At 38.3% G+C, this 25,061-nt stretch overlaps 1 protein-coding gene and 1 non-coding gene across 2 annotated transcripts in view; one reads left to right on the forward strand and one right to left on the reverse strand.

The window, feature by feature from the left end:
- Positions 1 to 25,061, forward strand: part of HDAC9 (histone deacetylase 9) — a 1,051,976-nt gene that overhangs the window by 104,814 nt on the left and 922,101 nt on the right. The gene's annotated exons all lie outside the window — the stretch shown is intronic.
- Positions 11,644 to 11,764, reverse strand: LOC112586702. Its single transcript, XR_003111195.2, has one exon. It is a non-coding gene; the product is annotated as a U6atac minor spliceosomal RNA (small nuclear RNA).

Raw genomic sequence — 25,061 nt, forward strand, 5'->3', positions numbered from 1 at the left:
CAAGCTTCGGGAGATGGTGACAGACAGAGCGGCATGGTGTGCTGCAGTCCATGGGGTCATAAAGAGTCGGACATGACTGGGTGACTAGACAACAACAGTCACATAAATCATGTGTTACATATAATATCTTTTAATATTCACAGGAGTCCTACAAAATAGGTTTTACTCACAAAATAGGTTTTTTACTGTAAATGAGGGTACTGAGGTTCAGAGCACTGAAGAAACTATTTAGTATCTGTTAGCAAGGAGATGGTAGAACTGGGGTAAAACCCCAATTTCCTCTCCCAGAAAATGGTCTTTCTTTTGACCACTCATTTGTTAATTCATTTGCTCATACTTCACCTGATCTAAAACCTTTTAACCTTCTTTCTTACTATGACCATTACAGATATCTTCTTGCTGTTGCTGCTGCTTAGTCACTTCAGTCGTGTCCGACTCTGTGCTACCCCATAGACTGCAGCCCATCAGGCTCCCCCGTCCCTTAGCCACCTGTGTTTAAAGCAATGGTGCCATTTTTGATACTCTTACTCTGCTCTGCTCCACATCAGATTGGCTTCAGTCTTGATTGACTCTCTCTTCCATTTTTGTTGCTAATTTTTAGCACTTATTACTTTTCGCCACAACTATCATAGTAGTCTTCCAACCAGTCTATTTTTGGTCTCTGCTCCATTTAACCTAATTGCACAATACTGCCTAGTGACTCCTACAAAGAACAAATCTGACTACTTCATTTCTCATAAAACTTTCATGGCTTGCCACGGTCTACAAAAATTGCCAATACTCATGAGTTATTCCTAGTGTTCAGTGTATAGGGTGAACCACGTTTCCAGCCTTATCCCTCAGTGTGCTCCTTCGCATGCATGATATCTGTTTTTTTACAAGCTTGTCTGATAAGAAGTCCTGAAGGCTTACTAAAACACAAGTTCCCAGGCCCTCTTTGAACCTTCTTAACCAATAGTCTCAGGAATTTGCAATACTTTGTAGGGTACCATAAGGCTTGGTGGTCCTTGGAGAGGTTCAGAGCAGAGGTACACAGCTGTGACCACCCAGATGTTCCTGCCAACACTGTGTGTTGAGGAAATCAGCCAGGACCACCTGACATTGAGAGACTTCGTCATACCTGAGTTCTCCTGCCCACTCTTTCACACACATCACTAAGGTGCAAACCAAGTGCTGAAAAACCCAAAGACTCATTAATTAAAGTGAATTTTCCAAAGAGGTGATTTTCTCACATCTATATGAGCATGAGATATTTTGTGACTACAATATGAAATACATAAAAGAGTTTAACTTGTAAATAAATATTTAGCTAGCATAAGAATTGTCTCATCTCTATATAATATATATAGAATTTAGAGAGAGAGAAGGAAAGAGAGACACATAAAGAGACAGAGACTGTCAGACAGACATTGACCCAAGATGCACACATGTTTATGTATATGACTTGTTTTTCCCCCAAAATGATTTAAGTTGGATTATAAACACCAGTAAGATAGAAGTTTTACAAAATAAGATTATGAAACAAGAGATAGATAATGACCAGAAAGTACAATGGAGTAGTCATTGTTGTGTGAAACTCTCTGTATTATCACTGAAATGACTGTTAAATAGTACATTGAAATGAAGATTTTTGCTTTCCTCTTTTTCTTTTATCCTTCCCAATTTGCACCACTAATCAGCAAACTTACCTAGCTTTTAACATCTCTTCTACTATCATATCATACACACAATTTTTTTTCTTCTCAGTAATTTGTTTTCCCCAAATTCCTTTTAAATGTAGTATTTTTATGAACCTCAGATCTTAAAAATTGCAAGTGAAATTATAGTGTGTAGTTGTTTTGTTTCTAAAAAGGTAAAATTTAGACCCTTTGACTATCATACAAATTAGGCTTAGAATTAAATACAGATAGATGTTTAATTGAAAAGTGAAGAAATAATTTTAAATTCCTAAGTAAAATAAGACATTTAATAATATATTCCAAAAATGATAAAGTAATGTGAATATTAATTCATTCTTTTCTGCATTTAGCCATTCGTCCATCCATTCATCCACAGCACATTTATTAAAAACCTACTGTGCACAGTGCTAGAACAGATGTATACCCTTAAAGTTTTGCTACATCTTGATATTTCCTGAATAACACTGACTCTTTTAGAGCTGAAGAAAGATGAATGGATCAGTGTTGCCATCCTGGCTTTGTTTGCTTCAACACTAAAATACTTTTTTTCATATTGATTTTATATTTCAAAAATGTTTGCATTTTTATTCTCTACTCAGCATTATGAATTTTTTTATTTGAGAATTATAGTCATAGTATGTTCAGCGATGAAATTGATGGATCTGCTATCATCCTGGGAGGAAGGTTCTCTTTTTCCAGGTGAAACAAACGGGTCTAGGATATGTGCTCTTAGTTCGTCCCTGACCTGCTTTTATTGTATCAGCATCCCATCCAGGCTTTAGTCACCTCCTACACAGAGAGAGGTTGTGTGTGCTATGTGTGTTTCCACCTGGCTTTGGAGGCTACTCCTTCTTGGTAGGGAAGGCCATGCTACGCACACCCTAGGAGAGGCAGTGGGAGAGGCTGTTGTCCTTGGTTACAGCTCTCCTGTTCCAGTGGAAAATGGCTGGATTTTGAAGTTAGGTAGTGCGTGTGTGTTACGTCGCTTCAGTTGTGTCCAACTCTTTGTGACCCGATGGACTGTAGCCCGCCCAGCTCCTCTGTCCATGGGATCTTCCAGGCAAGAATACTGGAGTGGGTTGCCATACCCTCCCCAGGGGATCTTCCCGACTCAGAGATCAAACTGTCATCTTTTAAGTCTTCTGCATTGGCAGGCAAGTTCTTTACCACTAGCACCACCTGGGGAGCCCTGAAGTTAGGTAGATTCATATGTAAATCCAGTCTCCCTCACTTTTTGACCTTAGACAAATTATCATCTCAGAGCATGTTTGCTCATTTTGTATAACATGGAGAATATTCTCTATCTGTTCGATATTTGCCCACTGTCAAAAATTTACTTTCCTTTAACTGTCTATTAATAAATATTTGTTGAACACAATTAAGTGTTATTTTTGGAATTAAATTAGTTTGTATTAAACTAATTATAATCATCTGTTTACCTGTTAGTCTTCTGTTATGGGCTAAAATTCATATGTTGAAACTTATTCATATATTGAAGTTCATATATTAAAAATTCGTATATGAAGCCCTGGCCCCAGTGTGATGCTGTTTGAGGGGGCCTTCCCTGGTATCTCTGGAAAAGGCAATGGCACCCCACTCCAGTACTCTTGCCTGGAAAATCCCATGGATGGAGGAGCCTAGTAAGCTGCAGTCCATGGGGTCGCTAAGGGTCGGACACGACTGAGCGACTTCACTTTCACTTTCACTTTCCCTGGTATCTCAGATGGTAAAGAGTCTGCCTGCAGTGTAGGACACCAGGGTTCGATCTCTGGGTTGGGAAGATCCCCTGGAGAAGGAAATGGCAACCCACTTCAGTATTCTTGCCTGGGAAATGCCATGGACAGAGGGACCTGGTGGGCTACAGTCAGATAGACTGAGTAACTAACACTTTCACTTCAATTTGGAGATAATTAGGTTTAGATTAGGTCAATAAGATAGACCCTCATGATGAGATTAGTCCCTTACAAGAAGAGGAAGACGAGAAGGATTTCTCTCTCCATGAACATGTACCCAGGAAAGGAATATGTGAACACACAGCCAGAAGGCATATCTGCAAACCAGGAAGAGAGCCCTCACAGAATACCAAATCTGCCAGCAGCTTGATCTTGGACTGTGAGAAATGAATTTGTAATTTTTTTTAATTGGAGGATAATTGCTTTGCGAGGCAAACCATTCAGTATCACGGTAATCCAAGTCTATGCCCCAACCGTAACGCTGAAGAAGCTGAATGGTTCTACGAAGACCTACAAGATCTTTTAGAACTAACACTCAAAAAAGATGTCCTTTTCATTATAGGAGACTGGAATGCAAAAGTAGGAAGTCAAGAAACACCTGGAGTAACAGGCAAATTTGGCCTTGAAATACGGAATGAAGCAGGGCAAAGGCTAATAGCTTTTTGCCAAGAGGACGCACTGGTCATAGCAAACACCCTCTTCCAACAATACAAGAGAAGACTCTACACATGAAAATCACCAGATGGTCAACACTGAATAATCAAATTGATTATATTCTTTGCAGCCAAAGATGGAGAAGCTCTATACTGTCAGCAAAAACAAGACCGGGAGCTGTGGGTCAGATCATGAACTCCTTATTGCCAAATTCAGACTTAAATTGAAGAAAGTGGGGAAAACCACTAGACCATTCACGTATGACCTAAATCAAATCCCTTATGATTATATAGTGGAAGTGAGAAATAGATTTGACAGACTAGATCTGATCGACAGAGTGCCTGATGAACAATGGATGGAGGTTTGTGACATTGTACAGGAGACAGGGATCAAGACCATCCCCAAGAAAAAGAAATGCAAAAAAGCAAAATGGCTGTCTGAGGAGGCCTTACAAATAGCTCTGAAAAGAAGAGAAGCAAAAAGCAAAGGAGAAAAGGAAAGATACACCCATTTGAATGCAGAGTTCGAAAGAATAGCAAGGAGAGATAAGAAAGCCATCCTCAGTCATCAGTGCAAAGAAATAGAGGAAAACAGTAGAATGGGAAAGACTAGAGATCTCTTCAAGAAAATTAGAGATACTGAGGGAACATTTCATGCAAAGATGGGTTCAATAAAGGACAGAAATTGTATGGACCTAATAGAAGCAGAAGATATTAAGAAGAGATGTCAGGAATATACAGAAGAATTGTACAAAAAAGATCTTCATGACCCATATAATCACAATGGTGTGATCACTCACCTAGAGCCAGACATCCTGGAATGTAAAGTCAAGTGGACCTTAGGAAGCATCACTACAAACAAAGCCAGTGGAGGTGATGGAATTCCAGTTGAGCTATTTCAAATCCTAAAAGATGATGCTGTGAAAGTGCTGCACTCAATATGTCAGCAAATTTGGAAAACTCAGCAGTGGCCACAGGACTGGAAAAGTCAGTTTTCATTCCAATCCGAAGAAAGGCAATGCCAAGAATCCTCAAACTACCACACAATTACACTTATCTCACACGCTAGTAAAGTAATTCTCAAAATTATCCAAGCCAGGCTTCAGCAATACGTGAACCGTGAACTTCCAGATGTTCAAGCTGGATTTAGAAAAGGCAGAGGAACCAGAGATCAAATTGCCAACATCCGCTGGACCATAGAAAAAGCAAGAGAGTTCCAGAAAAACATCTATTTCTGCTTTATTGACTATGCCAAAGCCTTTGACTGTGTGGATCACAATAAACTGTGGAAAATTCTGAAAGAGATGGGAATACCAGACTACCTGACCTGCCTCTTGAGAAACCTGTATGCAGGTCAGGAAGCACCAGTTAGAACTGGACATGGAACAGTAGACTGGTTCCAAAAAGGAAAAGGAGTATGTCAAGGCTATATTTTGTCACCCTACTTATTTAACTTATATGCAGAGTACATCATGAGAAACACTGGGCTGGAGGAAGCACAAGATGAAATCAATATTGCCAGGAGAAATATCAAGGACCTCAGATATGCAGATGATGCCCACCCTTATGGCATAAAGTGAAGAAGAACTAAAGGGCCTCTTGATGAAAGTGAAAGAAGAGAGTGAAAAAGTTGGCTTAAAGCTCAACATTCAGAAAACTAAGATCATGGCATCCGGTCCCATTACTTCATGGGAAATAGATGGGGAAACAGTGGAGTTAGTGGCTGACTTTATTTTTCTGGGCTCCAAAATCACTGCAGATGGTGACTGCAGCCATGAAATTAAAAGATGCTTACTCATTGGAAGGAAAGTTATGATCAACCTGGATAGCATATTCAAAAGCAGAGACATTACTTTGCCAACAAAGGTCCATCTAGTCAAGGCTGTGGTTTTTCCTGTGGTCATGTATGGATGTGAGAGTTGGACTGTGAAGAAATCTGAGTGCAGAAGAATTGACGCTTTTGAAGCATGGTGTTGGAGAAGACTCTTGAGAGTCCCTTGGACTGCAAGGAGATCCAGCCAGTCCATCCTAAAGGAGATCAGTCCTGGGTGTTCATTGGAAGGACTGATGTTGAACCTGAAACTCCAGTTCTTTGGCCACCTGATGCGAAGAGCTGACTCATTTGAAAAGACCCTGATGCTGGGAAAAATTGAGGGCAAGAGGAGAAGGGGACGACAGAGGATGAGATGGTTGCATAGCATCACTGACTCAATGGACATTGGTTTGGGTAAACTCTGGGAGTTGGTGATGGACAGGGAGGCCTGGCGTGCTGTGGTTCATGGGGTCTCAAAGAGTCAGACACGACTGAGCGATTGAACTGAACTGAACTGCTTTCCGATGCTGTATTGGTTTTTGCTGTACAACAATGCAAATCTTTCATAATTATATATATATATTTGTATTTGTATTATATATATAAAATATATTATAAATATAAAATATATATTATATATAAAATATATATACATTATATATACAATAATTATATATTATTATATATACAATAATTACATATACATATATGTATATATATAATAATTATATATACAATTAATTATATATACAATAATTAATTTGTATTATATATATATATAATTTGTATTTTTGTTTAGGATCCCTATATTTAATGTACTACTTGGTACCTAGGACTGAATAAATCACTGTTGAATACAACTTAGCTATAAAATTATATATATATATATATATATATATATCTCCCTTCCCTCTTGAGCTCCCACCCTCCTCTCATCCCATGTTTCTAAGTTGTTGCAGAGGACCAGGCTGGGCTCCCTGTGTTAAACAGCAGCTTCCCACTAGTTGCCTATTTCACACATGATAGTGTATATATGTCAGTGGTAGTTTCTCAATTCACCTTACCCTCTTCTTCCCCTGCTGTTTCCACACGTCCATTCTCTACGCCTGCATTTCCAATTCTTCCTTATAAATAGGTTCCTCTGTAATATTTTTCTGGATTCTATATATGTGTGTTAATATACAATATATATATTTTAATCTTTCTGACTTACTTCACTCTGTATAACAGGCTGTAGGTTCATTTGCCTCACTACAGCAGACTTAAATTCATTCCCGTTATGGCTGAGTAATATTCCATGGTATGTATGTATCACATCTTTATCCATTCATCTGTTGTTGGGCATTTAGGTTGCTTCCATGTTCTGGCTATTGTCAGTAGTGCTGCAGTGAATATTGGGATGCATGTGTCTTTTTGAATTGTAGTTTTCTCGGTATATGCCCAGTAGTGCGTATACTGGGTCATATGGTAGTTTTATTCCTATTTTTTAAGAAATCTTCATATTTTTCTCCATAGTGGCTGTCTCAATTTACATTCCCACAAACAGTGCAGGAGGGTTTTCTCTTTTCTCCACATCCTCTCCAGCATTTATTGTCTATAGATGTTTTTGATGATGGCCATTCTGAGTAAACTCCGGGAGTTGGTGATGGACAGGGAGGCCTGGCGTGCTGCGATTCATGGGGTCGCAAAGAGTCAGACACGACTGAGCAACTGATCTGATCTGATCTGATTCTGAGTGATGTGAGGTGATACATCATTGTATTTTTTATTTGCATTTCTCTTGTAATGAGCGATGTTGAGCATTGTTTCATATGTTTACTGGCCATCTATATGTATTCTTTGAGGAAATGTCTGTTTAGGTCTTCTGCACACTTTTTGATTGAGTTGTTTGTTTTTCTGATATTGAGCTATTTGATCTGCTTGTATATTTTGGAGATTAATCCTTTATCAGTTGCTTTAAAACACACGGGCCGTAGTATTTTGTTATAGCAGCTTGAGCAGACTAAGATAGGTTTTTACTAAATTTCTTACTAACTCCTAGGATTATGATCTATAATTTGTATTTTTGTTTAGGATCCCTATATTTAATGTACTACTTGGTACCTAGGACTGAATAAATCACTGTTGAATACAACTTAGCTATAAAATGATAAATTAGTCCTCATGTTCTTATCATCATTTGCAACCTCTGTTGAGCACTTTCCCCACCACACATACACAAAAAACCATGATGGTTTGGACAAATAGGGTAAAGTAATAACTTACAACTGGATCAAAAGGCTTACAGGAAAAACTGTGTTATAGTGTCCACTGTGAGACTGGGTATGAAATGGAAGGAATTTAAGTTCTGCCTCTGGTTTTTATTAGCTGTGTGGGTGAAAAAGTGTTACCTAACTTAACCTGCTTACCTTTTTTTACCAAATAATCTTTACAAACCTTTTTGAGCATTAAATGAAGTCATGTAATAAAGAAATGTGAAGGTTTTCTGAGTAGTTTTATCATCCAGTGCTATTATTGAAATATGTTTACACTCTCAATTCCTAAAAGAATGATTTTGGACTAAGCTAGAGAACTCTCTTTTGACTATCTTTCTTTGTTCCAAATGTATTTCCTTGTGGCAGGAAGTGATAAAAACACATGGCACAGACAACTAGTGACTGAAGAGGAAATTAATGGTGGTTGTTTTCCCTCCAAGATTAGTAGTTCAAAAATTAAAAATAAAAATATGTCTTGCCAAGTTTGGAAAATACACAGAATGCTTTGATTATAGGATTAGAATGGACCTCATTTTTTGACATTAGTATTTCTCTGGTATTTATCAATCGAAGTGCTTTTTAAATTTAAGACTTGGATCCTTTACATTTTATTTTATAAACTAAAAAAGTATGATATAAACTAAAATCTTATTTTTATAATTTATTATAAAAATATACATATAATTTATAAGTTATTATAAGGAACATATTTATTCTTTGCCCTGTAGACTTAGGAACCAAGAGAAGATTTATAATAAAGCATTTTGAAATAATTAACAAGCACAAATGATACTGTTAATTTTCCATGTCAAGATGGCAATGCCTTTGATCAGATAATATTTTAGGTGGATTTTAAGCTATGCTGAGATATAAACAAGGCTTTTCCCCAGCTATATACTCAGAAAGCTCCAATTGTGATTGAGAAGATTATTTTACTCAAAGCAAGTTAGTTTTTCACCAGAGATTCCTGCACACCCACTAGTTTGGGACATTACTAAAGATAGTGGAGAGGTGGTGGGATGAGGTGGGGTGCTGTGGAAGAAGGCAGCCATTTAAGAAAATCTACAAAAGTGACAATAGATGCTATTATAGAAAGTCAAAATATTCTTATTTGAGGGAACAAACTCTATAATTTGGAAGGGAGAATGCAACTACTTTGAATTATATTTTATGTAATTAAAATCAAGATCTCTGTGGTTTGTTTCCACTCCATGAGTATTGTTTTGGCTTTTGGCTGCTTTAGCTGTTGCCTGATGGCTTACAAAGATTCAAATGTACTTCTTTATGAGTAAAGGGGAGTTCCTTTGGTAGATGTTTAAGTTTTTATTGCAAAATCCCTGTTGCTGGCTTCTGCTGTTAGGCTTGGTAATATTCATGCACCCTGAAAAAATCACTTCTAAAGCTTTTTGAGTGGAAAGAATCATGAGTGTTTACTGTGAAGAAGAAGGGAAGACAAAGATTTGTAGGGATTATATCATTTCACTCAGGAATTGGCCTTGAAAAGTTCATTGAGGAACTAGTATTTGGGAATGGTGGATATTTTTTAATTGCTTCTAAGTAAAAATCATGGTTTTTAATTTAATGAGCTGGAAATAAATCATCTAGTCCAGTATTTTACAAATGGCATGTCATGAACTATTAGTGTGCCATGAGACCCACTAAGTGGTTGCAGTTAAACAATGAAATAGCATAAAACACACGACACCATACCAGAGTGCATCCATATTGGAAGATTTAAGGGTTAATTTCTATATATGTATAAATAAGCACATTTCCGTATATGTATAAATATACTGTATTTAATATGAAATGTCTTTTTCAGTATGAGTAGCACTTGTAGAAGCTTGAAAGCAATTGATTGAGTCTTCACATTTTTCAGATGAGGAAATTGAAAGAGCTGACTCCCAGTTTTTTTGAGTGGGTCTTCTTGAGGTAGCTTATCTATCAATAGGTTTCTCTCTCATTATTAGAATTTTTTTCTGATCACCTATGTATCCTTTACATTCCTTGCCTTACAATTTAAAATTTCTGTATTTTTGTTAAAAGGAGTTAGGTCGAAGATGCTGATTCTGGGGAGATGAGTCTTTACTGAGCCTCAACAGCTTGCTGTGGGGTTCTGGTACTTGTGATACCTGGTGGAAAAAAAAACAGAGCCTTTCTCTGTTGATAAGGGCAGTTATTTTTCATAGGTTCAATCAGGTGGAAAGTTGGAACAATAACCTGATAGATTTCATCAGTATACTGATACAGGTAATCTTTATTATAAGCTTCTACTACTTGTTTCTGGAGAAGGCAATGGCACCCCATTCCAGTACTCTTGCCTGGAAAATCCCATGGATGGCAGAGCCTGGTAGGCTGCAGTCCATGGGGTCGCTAAGAGTTGGACACGACTGAGTGACTTCACTTTCACTTTTCCCTTTCACGCATTGGAGAAGGAAATGGCGGCCCACTCCGGTGTTCTTGCCTAGAGAATCCCAGGAACAGGGAAGCCTGGTGGGCTTCCGTCTGTGGGGTCGCACAGAGTCGGACACGACTGAAGCGACTTAGCAGCAGCAGCAGCAGCAACTACTTGTTTCAGTTCAGTTCCACAAATATATATTGTATTCTTGCTTTGTGGCAGGTATTTTGGCAGCCACTTACCTTCTCCTCTGTGAAAAATAAATATTCAAACAAATTGACCCCTCACTTTGTTTGTGGGACATCCCTTTGAATTTTGAATTTTGAGATTGTTTGCCAAAGATAATAGAGATATAGGCCCATGTTTTATAACACAATATGCCACTTTGGAACTCTGGTATGCTTTATCTGGATGTGTTCTGGCATCTTGAACTCAACCTTTCAATCATTAGAAAGTCACACAGTGATCAAGTTCATGTAGAATTTTTTTTTTCCTATCTTATTTTCATAACACATTGATTTTTATTGAGCTTTCTCCCTGTTGCTATTTACAAAGTGTCAGTTCTACACTAAGAGCTGATGGAGGTTTTTAAAAAATTTTCTCTGGCAATCAGACAATCAAGGCAGCAGAACCAAGGGGGACCCCTGTCTGGATGCCATGTGGAATTTTGTCCTTCCCATGCTGTTGCTGGTTTTTTGTTTGCCTTTCTGTGTGGCAGTTCCTGAAGGTAGTGTTCTGTTTTCTGTCTTTCCTTCTTTTGTTTTTAAAATGGTTGTGCAAAGTGAATTACTTGGTTTAGTTTGGTTATTAGTTGAATATTGGCCACAGAAGTCATTTCCTGAGCAGTTAGGCATCAGGGAGCAGGGCCCAGATGGCAGCATGAGCCTGCTTTTCCTTGATGGTTGTCAGTACAAAGCAGGATACCCATTAAGTTCAGGGCAGTGGAGGGAGATGGATGGATCACCAGAGCCTGATCTTGTCGGTGGAGAGAGAAGAGTACTTCTTTTGTTTTTCAAGTTGTCAGTCTTTAAAGCCTCTACTAATGTGAGAGACAGAGCAGCTATCACCAATATCCATCTTCAGAACTTTTCCATCACCCTAAAGTAAAAAGAAAAAACCCATGGTTATATGCCATGAAGTGGGTGGCTGTGATTAACCATGTATGTGTTGTGCAGATCTGAGGACCTTTCATCCCCAAGATGGTTGTTGAGTTTTTCTTCTTTCATACAACACTAGAAAAACTTCTTGAATGATATCATCACCTAGTTGTTTCCTGGATCCAAAGCTTACTTTATTATTGCTACTTCACTTAAGAGATATATTCCTATATTAATATTAACAGACAGAAGTCTTTTCTCATATGACCACCTTACTGAGCAAGTTCTATTTTGTTGTCTTTTAGTTCTTCCACTTTCTGTTTAATCTACTGGTGTTTGATGTTTTTCTTGCCTGCCAATGTGGTATTTCCAGCTGTGCATGGAAATTAATTTTCTGTTTGAATAGACAATTCCAGGAAACTATTTATTAAGGTTATAGGAGGCAAAGAGAATGCTGTTTTACAACTTTTTTTCTGGTATTCTTGGCATTGTAAGGGGAGGGAAAAGGTAAAAGTTCATGATTGGCAGGTTATTTTTTTTCTTTTAACTAATATTATTTAATAAAAGAAACTTTGCCACTGATTGCAAAAGTGATCGATGATAGAATGTGTGTGGCACTGAAAAGATACCCTCCGTTTAAGAAAACTATTCCAAATGGATCTTCCATGCACTCTGAAACCTTTTTTGGATGAGAGATCCTTTTGTATATCTGACTGGTTCTTTCTGTGAAATCTCAAAATCTAAGATCCATAGAATCTTATCTAAAATTATAGGGGCCATGTGTGTTTTGGAATTGAGAATTTATAAGATTTAAAAATGGTATAGTATGGAGCATATACTCAGTGTTGCATGTCATGTCACCTTCAAGGGGATCTGGGATAGTTCCCCATAATAAAAACAATATTTCTGGAGTGAAATTCATAGATATTAATGCTAAATGAGATAAAGACAGTAAACAGCTGTATGTCTTTCTAGGCCAGTTGTTGTTGCTAGATGCATTTAGATTTATTGCCAAGTAAATTACAGAAAATCTTTGTTTTTTAGGATCATGGATAAGGAATAAAACAGAATTTCACCTATACTTTATGGACTTCAGCTCCCTTGGTTAGAAGTGACTTGGCTCCATCTTCAGCCATACCTGGTTTTCCTTGGCCCCACTCAAGTTGTGGGCTTTTTGCCTCTGAGGCTCTACCTGATATTCAATTATTCTTCTGCTTATATTAATGTCTTGTTTTTCAGCCATTCTTTGCTTGCGTTCTGATTCTTTATAGTAGTATATTTGCCATTTTTGTAAATTTCTCATTATATATATATGTTGGTAATATTTCATTTTGTGTGTGTGTGTGTGTATATATATATATATATATATATATGCATGTATGTATGTATGTGCATATATATAGAGCTTCCCAGGTGGCTCAGTGGTAAAGAATCTGCCCACCGATGCAGGCGACATGGGTTTGCTCCCTGCGTCAGGAAGATCCCCTGGAGGAAGAAATGGCAACCCATTCCAGTACTCTTACTTAGGAAATCCCATGGACAGAGGAGCCGGTGGGCTACAGTCCATGGGGTCACAAAGAGTTGGATGCAACTTAGCAGCTAAACAGCAACAAGAATTAGGAAAGCTTCAAAAAGGAGTTGAAGCTGAAGACAAATCTTAATAGAGAGAGAGGATTGGTTTAGGTGGAGTAGAGAGCACAGTACTTTCCAGAGAAAGAGAGTATGTTGGGTAGAGAAAGGGTGTTGATGAGTGAAAAGCATACTTTAACTGTTGGCCACTTATAATGTAGGTTCTGATTTAGGAGAGTGATGGAAGAAACAGGTCAGTAAGCCAGGTAGGGCTGTATTATATAGAGCAGTATATTATAAGGAAAAGAATTGAATATATTTGGTGTAAGATGCCATTGTGAGTTAAGGAATAGAATAAGAATGATATGATGAAAACAACTTTTTGAAAATAATTGTATCCACAGTGCACCTGGTGCTCTCTGAACTAAAGGATTGGAGGAGCTGGCTTACATCCTTGTGCTGGAAACCAGTAGGAGATCGTAGGACCTGAACTGAGACAATGGTAGTGAGAATGAGGATGGGAAAAGAACGTGAAACTTTTGAACAGTAAAATCATAGTGTGATGGTTAATTTTTTTCATTAATTTGACTGGGCCACTGGGTGCCAGTATATTTGATCCAGTGTTATTCTGGGTGTTTCTCTGAGTATGTTTTTGGACAAGATTAAAATTTGAATCTGTAGACTGAGTAAAGCAGATTGAACCTTTGTAATGTGAGTGGGCCTCATCCAACTTGTTAAGGCCTGAGTAGAACAAAAGTCTCACCTTCCCAGAATGAGAGCACATTCTGCCTAATAGCCTCACACTGGCACTTTGGTTCTTCCTGGTTTTTTATCACCCTACTATCCAAAGTTCTGTCTAGTCAAAGCTATGGTTTTCCAAGTAGTCATGTATAGATGTGAGAACTGGACTATAAAAAAAGCTGAGCACTGAAGAATTGATGCTTTTGAACTGTGGTGTTGGAGAAGACTCTTGAGAGTCCCATGGACTGCAAGGAGATCCAACCAGTCCATCTTAAAGGAAATCAGTCCTGAATATTCATTGGAATGACTGATGCTGAAGCTGAAACTCCAATACTTTGGCCACCTAATGTGAAGAATTGACTCATCTGAAAAGACTCATCAGGATGCTGGGAAAGATTGAAAGCAGGAGGAGAAGGGAACAACAGAGGATGAGATGGTTGGATGGGGTCCATGGGGTCTCAAAAGGATAATCCATAGGGTCTCAAAGAGTCAGACATGACTGAGTGACTAAACTGAACTGAACTGAACTAGCCTTGATACACAAACTGGTACATCAGTTAACTCTGCAGATTTTGGACTTGCTAGCCCCCAAATGGTGTGAACGAATATCTTATAATAAATCTTTGTTTTTCTGGAGAACCCTGACTAATACACACAGGATATGGAGACTGACTAAATATAGGAGCCCCAGATGAGTTAAAGTTGACTTAAAATTTGGGGCTAAGAATTGTGGAGAATAATAACTGTAGTAATAAAAATGGGGAAATTGAAAATAGGAAGTCAGTTTTGAGGGAGAATTTGTTTAGTTTTGGTTTAGTTGACTCTGAAGTGAAATTGGAGATTCAAGTGAAGTTATTTTGAGTGGCTGCAGTAAGGTAGGCAGCTGTGTTGGCTAGACTGGGTGTGGCATCTTGGAATCATCTGCAGGCAGAACAGAAGTCACTTGAGAGAGCAGAGTCCACAGGGCAGTGGGACAGAGGAGCAGAGGGTAAGGATTTGAGTCCGTTCAGGAAGGAATTATGGGGCTGGAGGAGAAAGATGAGTCAGTGCACAGAAAACTAGTTGCTGACAGAGCTCTCACTCTTGACATTGGTTTGCCTGTCTCTCACACTAGACTAGGAGTCCCACAAGGGCAACTATTTACCCTCTCCTGTTTCCCCAGCTTTAAATGCTGTTTTCAGATACTCAAGACCTCTGGACATCGCTTTTGCTTTTTTTTTTTTCTCCCACTTTGAAAAGACTGAAATAGGAATTAAGAACCTTTGCTCTAGTCTTCACTTGGCAGTCAAGCAGATGTATAGAGTCATGCTTCCCTTCTTAATTCCTGGAACTTGAATTACTTTTCCTAAAGATGTAAAGATGGGCTTAAGAATTTTCAAGATTCCTTACAGATGAATAATACTGGGAAAAATATCTATATGTCAAAAAGACATAATCTATATGTTTGCAGTTCTAAACTGCAGAGGTACCATTGAGTAAATTCAGAAAATAAAATTTATAGCTAATCTTCATCACCTCTTTTTCTTTTAAAGTTTTTATTAATTTAGTATGAGTCAAAATATTGTAATATATATGAAATAAATCAAAGCTTTTATATAATGTCTAAAAAGTAGCTTTGGGTCAAAAAAATTTCTTCCTAAATATTAAAGATGTGACTAAAAATATATATATATATTTTTTACAGTAGGCCTAACTACTTTATATGGTCAAAATGAATAAAGCTGTTAAAAACTCAGGAAAAAAATATAAGTAGCATTTTTCTTAAATTCCAAATGCTGTAAAGAAATTTTAGTTTTCATGGAATTTTTATTCCTATTGGAAAGATTTTTTACTCTTAATATTTTCTTAAAGAATCAGATTATGAAATTAAAAAAAAAGAGAGGAATCACTCTTGAAAATGATCCTGTGTGTTTACTGTATTTTATTCAGTTATATCGCACCTCCTCATATGTTTCTTGATCTATATTAACATCAGATAATCTCACAATACCTGTTTTTAATTTACTTTGGAAGAATACTTTCTGTTCTGAATGGCACATTCCTTTAAGGTATATCCAATATCAGTTTGGGGTATTTGATCAATGTGTTATAGTTAAATTGTAGTCCACGTCCTTTAACAGTTTTTTTCTGGCTGTATAGTTTGAAGTATTGTGAATTTATAGAAGTAGTTTGGAGAAAATATGACATCTCTATTTTTAAAATGTATATTGTGTATGTTAATATACTTGACACAAAAACTATTGAATAGTTAGGGGATAAATGGCATAAACTTTAATCTGAATTCATTAAAAACCAACATTTTCTTTATTAAGTGGAACTTTTTGAGTCCCCAAAATATTTATTGTGTGTTAGATATTGTTTTATCATTCTAATTGTCTGCCTTCTTTTTGTCTTCTAATTGTCTGTTATACAAAGACACTGTCTGTGGTCATTTTTGCTCAGTTACTATCTACAGTATACAACTTCCATTTGGAAATAATCTGTCTTTAACAAAGTACTGATGTTGTTTTTTATGTCATTTAATGTCTCTGTTACTTGCTTTAAGGCTCCTTAATTAAGGACAATTAACACCTGACCTGCCTCTTGAGAAACCTATATGCAGGTCAGGAAGCAACAGTTAGAACTGGACATGGAACAACAGACTGGTTCCAAATAGGAAAAGGAGTACATCAAGGCTGTATATTGTCACCCTGCTTATTTAACTTATATGCAGAGTTCATCATGAGAAACACTGGGCTGGAAGAAGCACAAGCTGGAATCAAGATTGCCGGGAGAAGTATCAATAACCTCAGATATGCTGACGTCACCACCCTTATAGCAGAAAGTGAAGAGGAACTAAAAAGCCTCTTGATGAAAGTGAAAGAAGAGAGTGAAAAAGTTGGCTTAAAGCTCAATACTCAGAAAACTAAGATCATGGCATCTGGTCCCATCACTTCATGGCAAATAGATGGGGAAACAGTGGAAACAGTGTCAGACTTTATTTTTGGGGGCTCCAAAATCCCTGCAGATGGTGATTGCAGCCATGAAATTAAAAGACGCATACTCCTTGAAGAAAAGTTATGACCAACCTAGATAGCATGTTAAAAAGCAGAGACATTACTTTGCCAACAAAGGTCCGTCAGGTCAAGGCTATGGTTTTTCCTGTGGTCATGTATGGATGTGAGAGTTGGACTGTGAAGAAAGCTGAGTGCCGAAGAATTGATGCTTTTGAACTGTGGTGTTGGAGAAGACTCTTGAGAGTCCCTTGGACTGCAAGGAGATCCAACCAGTCCATTCTAAAGGAGATCAGTTCTGGATGTTCTTTGGCAGGACTGATGCTAAAGCTGAAACTCCAATACTTTGGCTACCTCATGATGCTGGGAGGGATTGGGGGCAGGAAGAGAACGGGACAACAGAGGATGAGATGGCTGGATGGCATCACTGACTCGATGAACGTGAGTTTGAGTGAACTCTGGGAGTTGGTGATGGACAGAGAGGCCTGGTGTGCTGCAATTCATGGGGTTGCAAAGAGTCGGACATGACTGAGCGACTGAACTGAACTGAATTGAACTGAACGGTTAAGAATTCTCTCAGAAAATAAGCAGTGCTATAACAGCAGTCTGATATGTACTTTTCAGATACAGTTCCTCTATTCAGAAAATAAAATCTAGAAATATTATTTATTTGCAATTATAATACTTTAAAATTATTTTTACTTCCCTCAGATCCCAACTTTCTGGATTTCTTGTGAAAGCGAATAATTAATCCTTGAATTAATTTTTATTTTGTGTCTATCTGTATCCAAATTTAGTCATTCATGTTGGTCAAGTGGCATCCTAGTTCAGTTTGTATTGTGTATCAGGCACAAGGATCTACTTTTACTGTTTGCAATCAGATTTAAAGGAGATTAAAAAATAAAATCTACTTATTCAGTAACATAAAAAAGCATTAGTGAAACTCGTGACATCTTTGTTCCATTTATAAGTCACACTAATGACTACTTTACTTCTCAGTAATTTTCCATTTGTAACATTTTATACCTGGATACACACATGTAATGCAATTGAACAAGAAAACAATTATCTGTCTGGTGGAAATAATGTACTTATCTCATTGAAGCAATTGACTTGTTTAAAAATACACAGAAGTTCTAGTTCTGCTCAGACTGTGGTTACCTATAATTTGTAAGGAATTTCCAGGAAGAATTAAAACCCTCTGATAGAATGGGATCAGCAATTGAATCCCTTGGTTGTAAGTGATAAATTCTCATGCAGAATCTCTCTCTTTTAGACACCTCTGCTTGGAACCATTTTGGATTTGAAAGCTTTTTTCAATAATCTCTGAGTTTTGGCTGGATTGCTGGAAAACTTCACTTCAAAGGCTATATCTTCCAGTGAAAGCTTCATGTTGGTTCTATGTCAGCGGAACATTTTAGCACTTTTTGGCCTGGCTCTAATGTTTCTTGGCATTTTCTGAGGAGTTTGGCCCATCTTGTCTATAGGATCACACTGGATTCAGTATAAACTGTAAAAGCTGTAATTCATCTGCAAGCTAATTTGGGATTTTATTGAGTTTTGGTAATGGACTAACACCATTGGGCAGTCGAAGATTCACTATTTTTAAGAATATGTCTGAGGATGCATTTATTTTAAAAATAATACAGAGTGACTACTTTTCCTTTAGCTCAGTGCTTCTTGTTCTTGTATCTGATCTTTTCAGAGGTTAGTGTGCTATTATAATTCCTTATTATAATTTTTTCCCTCCTCAGAAGTTTCTAAAGCCACTGCAGATCTATAGCATTTTCTTCTTTCTTAAAGAGGGATTGCTTTGGCTGTTGGCTGACTTGTCTGGTGATGTGGGACTGATATGGGCTTTCATTTTTTTTTTTAAAGGTTCTGTCAAAGGTAGTTAATTTCAGTTACAACATCTTACAATGTTGGTGCCTTCAGTTCAGTTCAGTCACTCAGTCGTGTCTGACTCTTTGCGATCCCATGAATTGCAGCACGCCAGGTCTCCCTGTCCATCACCAACTCCTGGAGTTCATTCAAACTCATGTCCATTGAGTTGGTGATGCCATCCAGCCATCTCATCCTCTGTCATCCCCTTTTCCTCCTGTCCCCAATCCCTCCCAGCATCAGAGTCTTATCCAATGAGTCAACTCTTCGCATGAGGTGGTCAAAGTACTGAAGTTTCAGCTTTAGCATCATTCCTTCCAAAGAACACTCAGGACTGGTCTCCTTTAGAATGTACTGGTTTGATCTCCTTGCAGTCCATGGGACTCTCAAGAGTCTTATCCAACACAACAGTTCAACAGCAATTGAATTCTTCGGTGCTCAGCTTGCTTCACAGTCCACCTGTCACATCCATACATGACTACTGGAAAAACCATAGCCTTGACTAGACGGACCTTTGTTGGCAACGTAATGTCTCTGCTAGGTACCCTAGAGATAGGGTACCAGCCCTGGGATTTTAAACGTAGGGGATAATGCCCAGTTCCTTGTAACAGGAAGCTATGGCACTTCAGGCTGTAACTCCTGACCCCCTTGTAGCATAGCCAGTCTATTGAAGCCCCAGGGATTGCTTAAACATATGCCTTATCTCAGATTTTGTATCTTTAGGTAGTTTTCCTTAATGCTTTTTAAATTTAATTTGCCATGCTTCATGTTAGTTTGGAAAACCAGCCAAAATTTTTGTTTTGTATTTGGTTTGGATTCCAGAGTATAAACGAATATAGGAAAGAGGACAGATTCAGAATAACTGCATAATAATTACAAACAATGTTGGGTTTTACAACATATCATAGACCCAAGGCTGAACCTGGCTTCCTGTGCCTCTCCCAAACCCCTATTGAACTTAGCCACTGGGTCATAGATGGAAAGTGTGGAACTAACTGCATGTCCCCATCCAACTCCCATGAACGGCCACCCTCAGGGAGGAGTGCCTCTGAGAGACCCCAAGAGCCAGGACACTCCTGCCAGGATCCTGTCCATGACTGTGGCCAATCAGAGCAGCTCCGCCCCATCCATCGGAAGCAATTCCTTTCAAGTCACTTGCCTTTTGGTGTCTTTGTCTTTTTTTTCCTCTTGTTTTACCACCAGTGTCCTGATAGCAACATCATTTACATTTTCCCCATTATTCTCCTGCATAGAGTTGAGAAAGCCAGGGTAGTGAAGTCATTCTAGGCAACTGATTATTTACAATTGAGGAAAATAAATGAGAATTAAGCAGCTGGTAATGAACCTTGTCCATGTACTCAGAATACTTCACAGTAATGAGAAATGAATAATTTCTCTATTATCTCATAACCAGGCCCTTTCTCTTCTTCTGACATTTTTAAGAAGAAGAATCTCTTCTATTTGCTATCTTTGTTGAAACTCTAGACCCCTGCCAGCACCCATCATTATATTTTAATATACATATTCCAGCTATCTATAAGAAGATTCAAATGATTTTATTTGTTTTGTTTTTGTGTTCCTCTGGGCCTGAATTAGAGGAAATAGAGGAAAACAATAGAATGGGAAAGACTAGAGATTGCTTCAAGAAAATTAGAGATACCAAGGGAAGTTTTCATGCAAAGATGGGCTCAATAAAAGACAGAAATGGTATGGACCTGAAAGAAGCAGAAGCTTTTAAGAAGAGGTGGCAAGAATACACAGAAGAACTGTACAAAAAAGATCTTCACGATCCAGTTAATTAAGATCGTTTGATCACTCACCTAGAGCCAGACATCCTGGAATGCCAAGTCAAGTGGGCCTTAGGAAGCATCACGACAAACAAAGCTAGTGGAGGTGATGAAATTCCAGTTGAGCTATTTCAAATCCTAAAAGATGATGCTGTGAAAGTGCTGCACTCAATATGCCAGCAAATTTGGAAAAGTCAGCAGTGTACACAGGACTGGAAAAGTCAGTTTTCATTCCATTCCTAACAAAGGCAATGACAAAGAATGCTCAAACTACTGCACAATTGTACTCATCTCACACACTAGTAAAGTAATGCTCAAAATTCCCCAAGTCGGGCTTCAGCAATACGTGAACCGTGAACTTCCAGATGTTCAAGCTGGTTTTAGAAGAGGCAGAGGAACCAGAGATCAAATTGCCAACATCCGCTGGATCACTGAAAAAGCAAGAGAGTTCCAGAAAAACATCTATTTCTGCTTTATTGACTATGCCAAAGCCTTTGACTGTATGGATCACAATAGACTGTGGAAAATTCTGAAAGAGGTGGGAATACCAGACCACCTGACCTGCCTCTTGAGAAACCTGTATGCAGGTCAAGAAGCAACAGTTAGAACTGGACATGGAACAACAGACTGGTTCCAAATAGCAAAAGGAGTACATCAAGGCTGTATATTGTCATCCTGCTTATTTAACTTATATGCAGTGTACATCATGAGAAAGGCTGGGCTGGAAGAAGCACAAGCTGGAATCAAGACTGCCATGAGAAACATCAATAACCTCAGATATGCAGATGACACCACCCTTATGGCAGAAAGTAAAGAAGAACTAAAGAGCCTCCTGATGAAAGTGAAAGAGGAGAGTGAAAAGGTTGGCTTACAGCTCAACATTCAGAAAACTAAGATCATGGCATCTGGTCCCATCACTTCATGAGAAATAGATGGAGAACCAGTGGAAACAGTGTTAGACTTTATTTTTTTGGGCTCCAAAATCACTGCAGATGGTGATTGCAGCCATGAAATTAAAACACGCTTCCTCCTTGGAAGGAAAGTTACAACCAACCTAGACAGCATATTCAAAAGCAGAGACATTACTTTGCCAACAAAGGTCCATCTAGTCAAGGCTGTGGTTTTTCCAGTAGTCATGTATGGATGTGAGAGTTGGACTGTGAAGAAAGATGAACTCTGAAGAATTGATGCTTTTGAACTGTTGTGTTGGAGAAGACTCTTGAGAGTCCCTTGGACTGCAAGGAGATCCAACCAATCCATTCTAAAGGAAATCAGTCCGGAATATTCATTGGAAGGATTGATGCTGAAGCCGAAACTCCAGTACTTTGGCCACCTGATGCGAAGAGCTGACTAATTTGAAAAGACCCTGATTCTGGGAAAGATTGAGGGCAGGAGGAGAAGGGGACATCAGAGAATGAGATGGTTGGATGGCATCACCGACTCAGTGGAAATGATTTTGGGTAGGCTCTGGAAGTTGGTGTTGGACAAGGAGGCCTGGTCCTCATGGTGCAGCTCATGGCGTCGCAAATATTCGGACACAACTGAGCGACTGAACTGAACTGAACTGGGCCTGAATTAAGTAAAATTTCAGATCATAGAACTCTCTTGGAATTTTTAATTGATTTTTAATTTTATTAGATAGGTTTCACTTTTTTTTTTTCCAAGATAGTTTTAATGAGTATCTTGTTTCTTTACCTTCTACATTAGGTCTTAAGATAGTAACCTATGACAATCCAGACAACATATAATAGTTTCCTTCCTTAAAGGGGATAGTTTTTTCATCTTAGGATATCTTGCCTTGTGAAGCATGTTGCACCAATGTGCAGACACTTGTTTTTAACTCAGAGGTAAATTAAATATAATTTAAAATCTGAATGATCTGGTACTCATGCCTTTTCCCCCAGCTGTTATGTTTCAGTTCAGTTCACTTCAGTTCAGTGCTCAGTCGTGTCTGACTCTTTGCATCCCCTTGAATTGCAGCACGCCAGGCCTCCCTGTCCATCACCAACTCCTGGAGTTCACTCAGACTCACGTTCATCGAGTTGGTGATGCCATCCAGCTATCTCATCCTCTGTTGTCCCCTTTTCCTCCTGCCCCCAGTCCCTCCCAGCATCAGAGTCTTCTCCCATAAGTCAACTCTTCACATGAGGTGGCCAAAGTACTGGAGTTTCAGCTTTAGCATCATTCCTTCCAAAGAACACCCAGAACTGGTCTCCTTTAGGATGGACTGGTTGGATCTCCTTGAAGTCCAAGGGACTCTCAAGAGTCTTCTCCAACACCCAGTTCAAAAGCATCAATTCTTCAGTGCTCAGCTTTCTTCACAGTCTAACTCTCACATCCATACATGACCACTGGAAAAACCATAGCCTTGACCTGACGAACCTTTGTTGGCAAAGTAATGTCTCTGCTTTTGAATATGCTATCTAGGTTGGTCATAACTTTCCTTCCAAGGAGTAAGCGTCTTTTAATTTCATGGCTGCAGTCACCATCTGCACTGATTTTTTTTTTAAATTTTATTTTATTTTTAAACTTTACAATATTGTATTAGTGATTTTGGAGCCCCCCAAAATAATCATTTATTTCTATTGAGTAGGTTCAAGCCCATTTAGAGAAAAAAAATACTGCCTTACAGAAATGTAAATAAGTTTTCATGTTTTATCATATTAAAATTTCAAATGTTCTAATACCATTCTTGGAATCAAAATCATTTTTAAGATGAAATGTTTCTGGACACATGGTATAGCTGATGTCTCTTGAATCATCACGCTGTTTTTGCTTAAAGGGCATGTCAAGTATCTGTTACAGTGTAAACTAGTAGATGACACACAGGAGACAGCACAGGGAAAGGCATGGTGCACAGGAGAAGGTGCCTCAGCGTTGGAGTATAGTGGAGACCATGGGCTCCAGATACCTGGGTGGAAATCAGTTCCAACACCAACTTTTGTGATCCCTAATATTCAGTTTGCTCAATGCACAGTGGGCATACTAACTAATGGTATCTGCCTCAAAAGTTCTTATAAGGAATTAATTTATGTATATTGAATTAATATACATAAAGCATTTTAAAACAGTGTCTAAAATATCATATGTGCTCTATAAATGTTAGCTGTTATACAGTCTTCCCATTCCTAATTGGGTTAATGGATCAAGGTTCATCTGTATTTTTAAGTGTTTTTCTCAGTATACTATTATTTAGGAAAACTGGACTTTTTCTGAGGTGTTCCTGGGCTTTTTTAAAAAATTTATTTTTAATTGGAAGATCATTGCTTTACAATGTTGTGTTAGTTTCTGCTGTACAGTTAAGTGAATCAGCTCTAAGTATACACATGTCCCCTTCCTCTTGAGCCTCACTTCTAACCACCCCCCACCCCATCCCCCTGACCCCCGATCCCTGTAGATCATTATAGAGCAGTGAGCTGAACTCACTGTGCTATACTGGAGCTTCCCACTAGCTATATATTTTAAACTTGGTAGTGTATATATGTCAGTGCTAGTCTCTCAATTCATCCCACCCTCTCCTTCCCCTACTGTGTCCATAAGTCCGTTCTTCTATGTCTGCGTCTCTGTTCCTGCCCTGCAAATATGTTCATCAGTACCATTTTTCTAGATGCCATATATACACATTGATATCTTGGCTTTATTTTTAAAAATGAACTATGAATCAAAGATTATGATCCTTCATTTTATATAATTTAACATTAATAATTAACCTTGACTTTTTGTTTGTGTGAAATTATTTGACGATTTCAGACAATATATTTCTCACTGTTGAACTGTATGTATTGGCTTCATCAGTGTTGATTTTGGCACTAAAATTGTCCCATATTCATAGTAGCTCACATTAGAAGGAAACTATTGAGACAGCAATGGCACTCCACTCCAGTACTCTTGCCTGGAGAATCCCAGGGACGGAGGAGCCTGGTGGGCTGCAGTCCATGGGGTCGCAAAGGGTCGGACACGACTGAGTGACTTCACTTTCCCTTTTCACTTTCATGCATTGGAGAAGGAAATGGCAACCCACTGCAGTGTTCTTGCCTGGAGAATCCCAGGGACGGAGGAGCCTGGTGGGCTGCCGTCTCTGAGGTTGCACAGAGTTAGACACGACTGAAGCGACTTAGCAGCAGCAACATTGAGACAGCAATTCTCCAACTATTGACAGATATCAACAAGCATAAAATAGTTGGGTATTTTAGAGGAATGTAGGATAATATAATACTTAGGGCCATAGTAGAACGTTTCACAATCTAATATATATGTGTTTGTGTAGGAAGTATTATGTATGCAAATTTCAGAAATATTGAAGGAGAAGTTCTGAGTGAGCCTAAAAAGTTTTACTTTAGTTTTATGATAATTAACTTGACTACTAGGAAAATAATTAGAATCACAGATTATGTTCAATGCCTAAAGATATATGTTTGACAACTTTTAATTTTCTTTCTTCCCACACACCACTTCCTCGTTT

This window comes from Bubalus bubalis, chromosome 8, assembly GCF_019923935.1.
Source record: "Bubalus bubalis isolate 160015118507 breed Murrah chromosome 8, NDDB_SH_1, whole genome shotgun sequence".
In the NCBI taxonomy this organism is placed as follows: domain Eukaryota; kingdom Metazoa; phylum Chordata; class Mammalia; order Artiodactyla; family Bovidae; genus Bubalus; species Bubalus bubalis.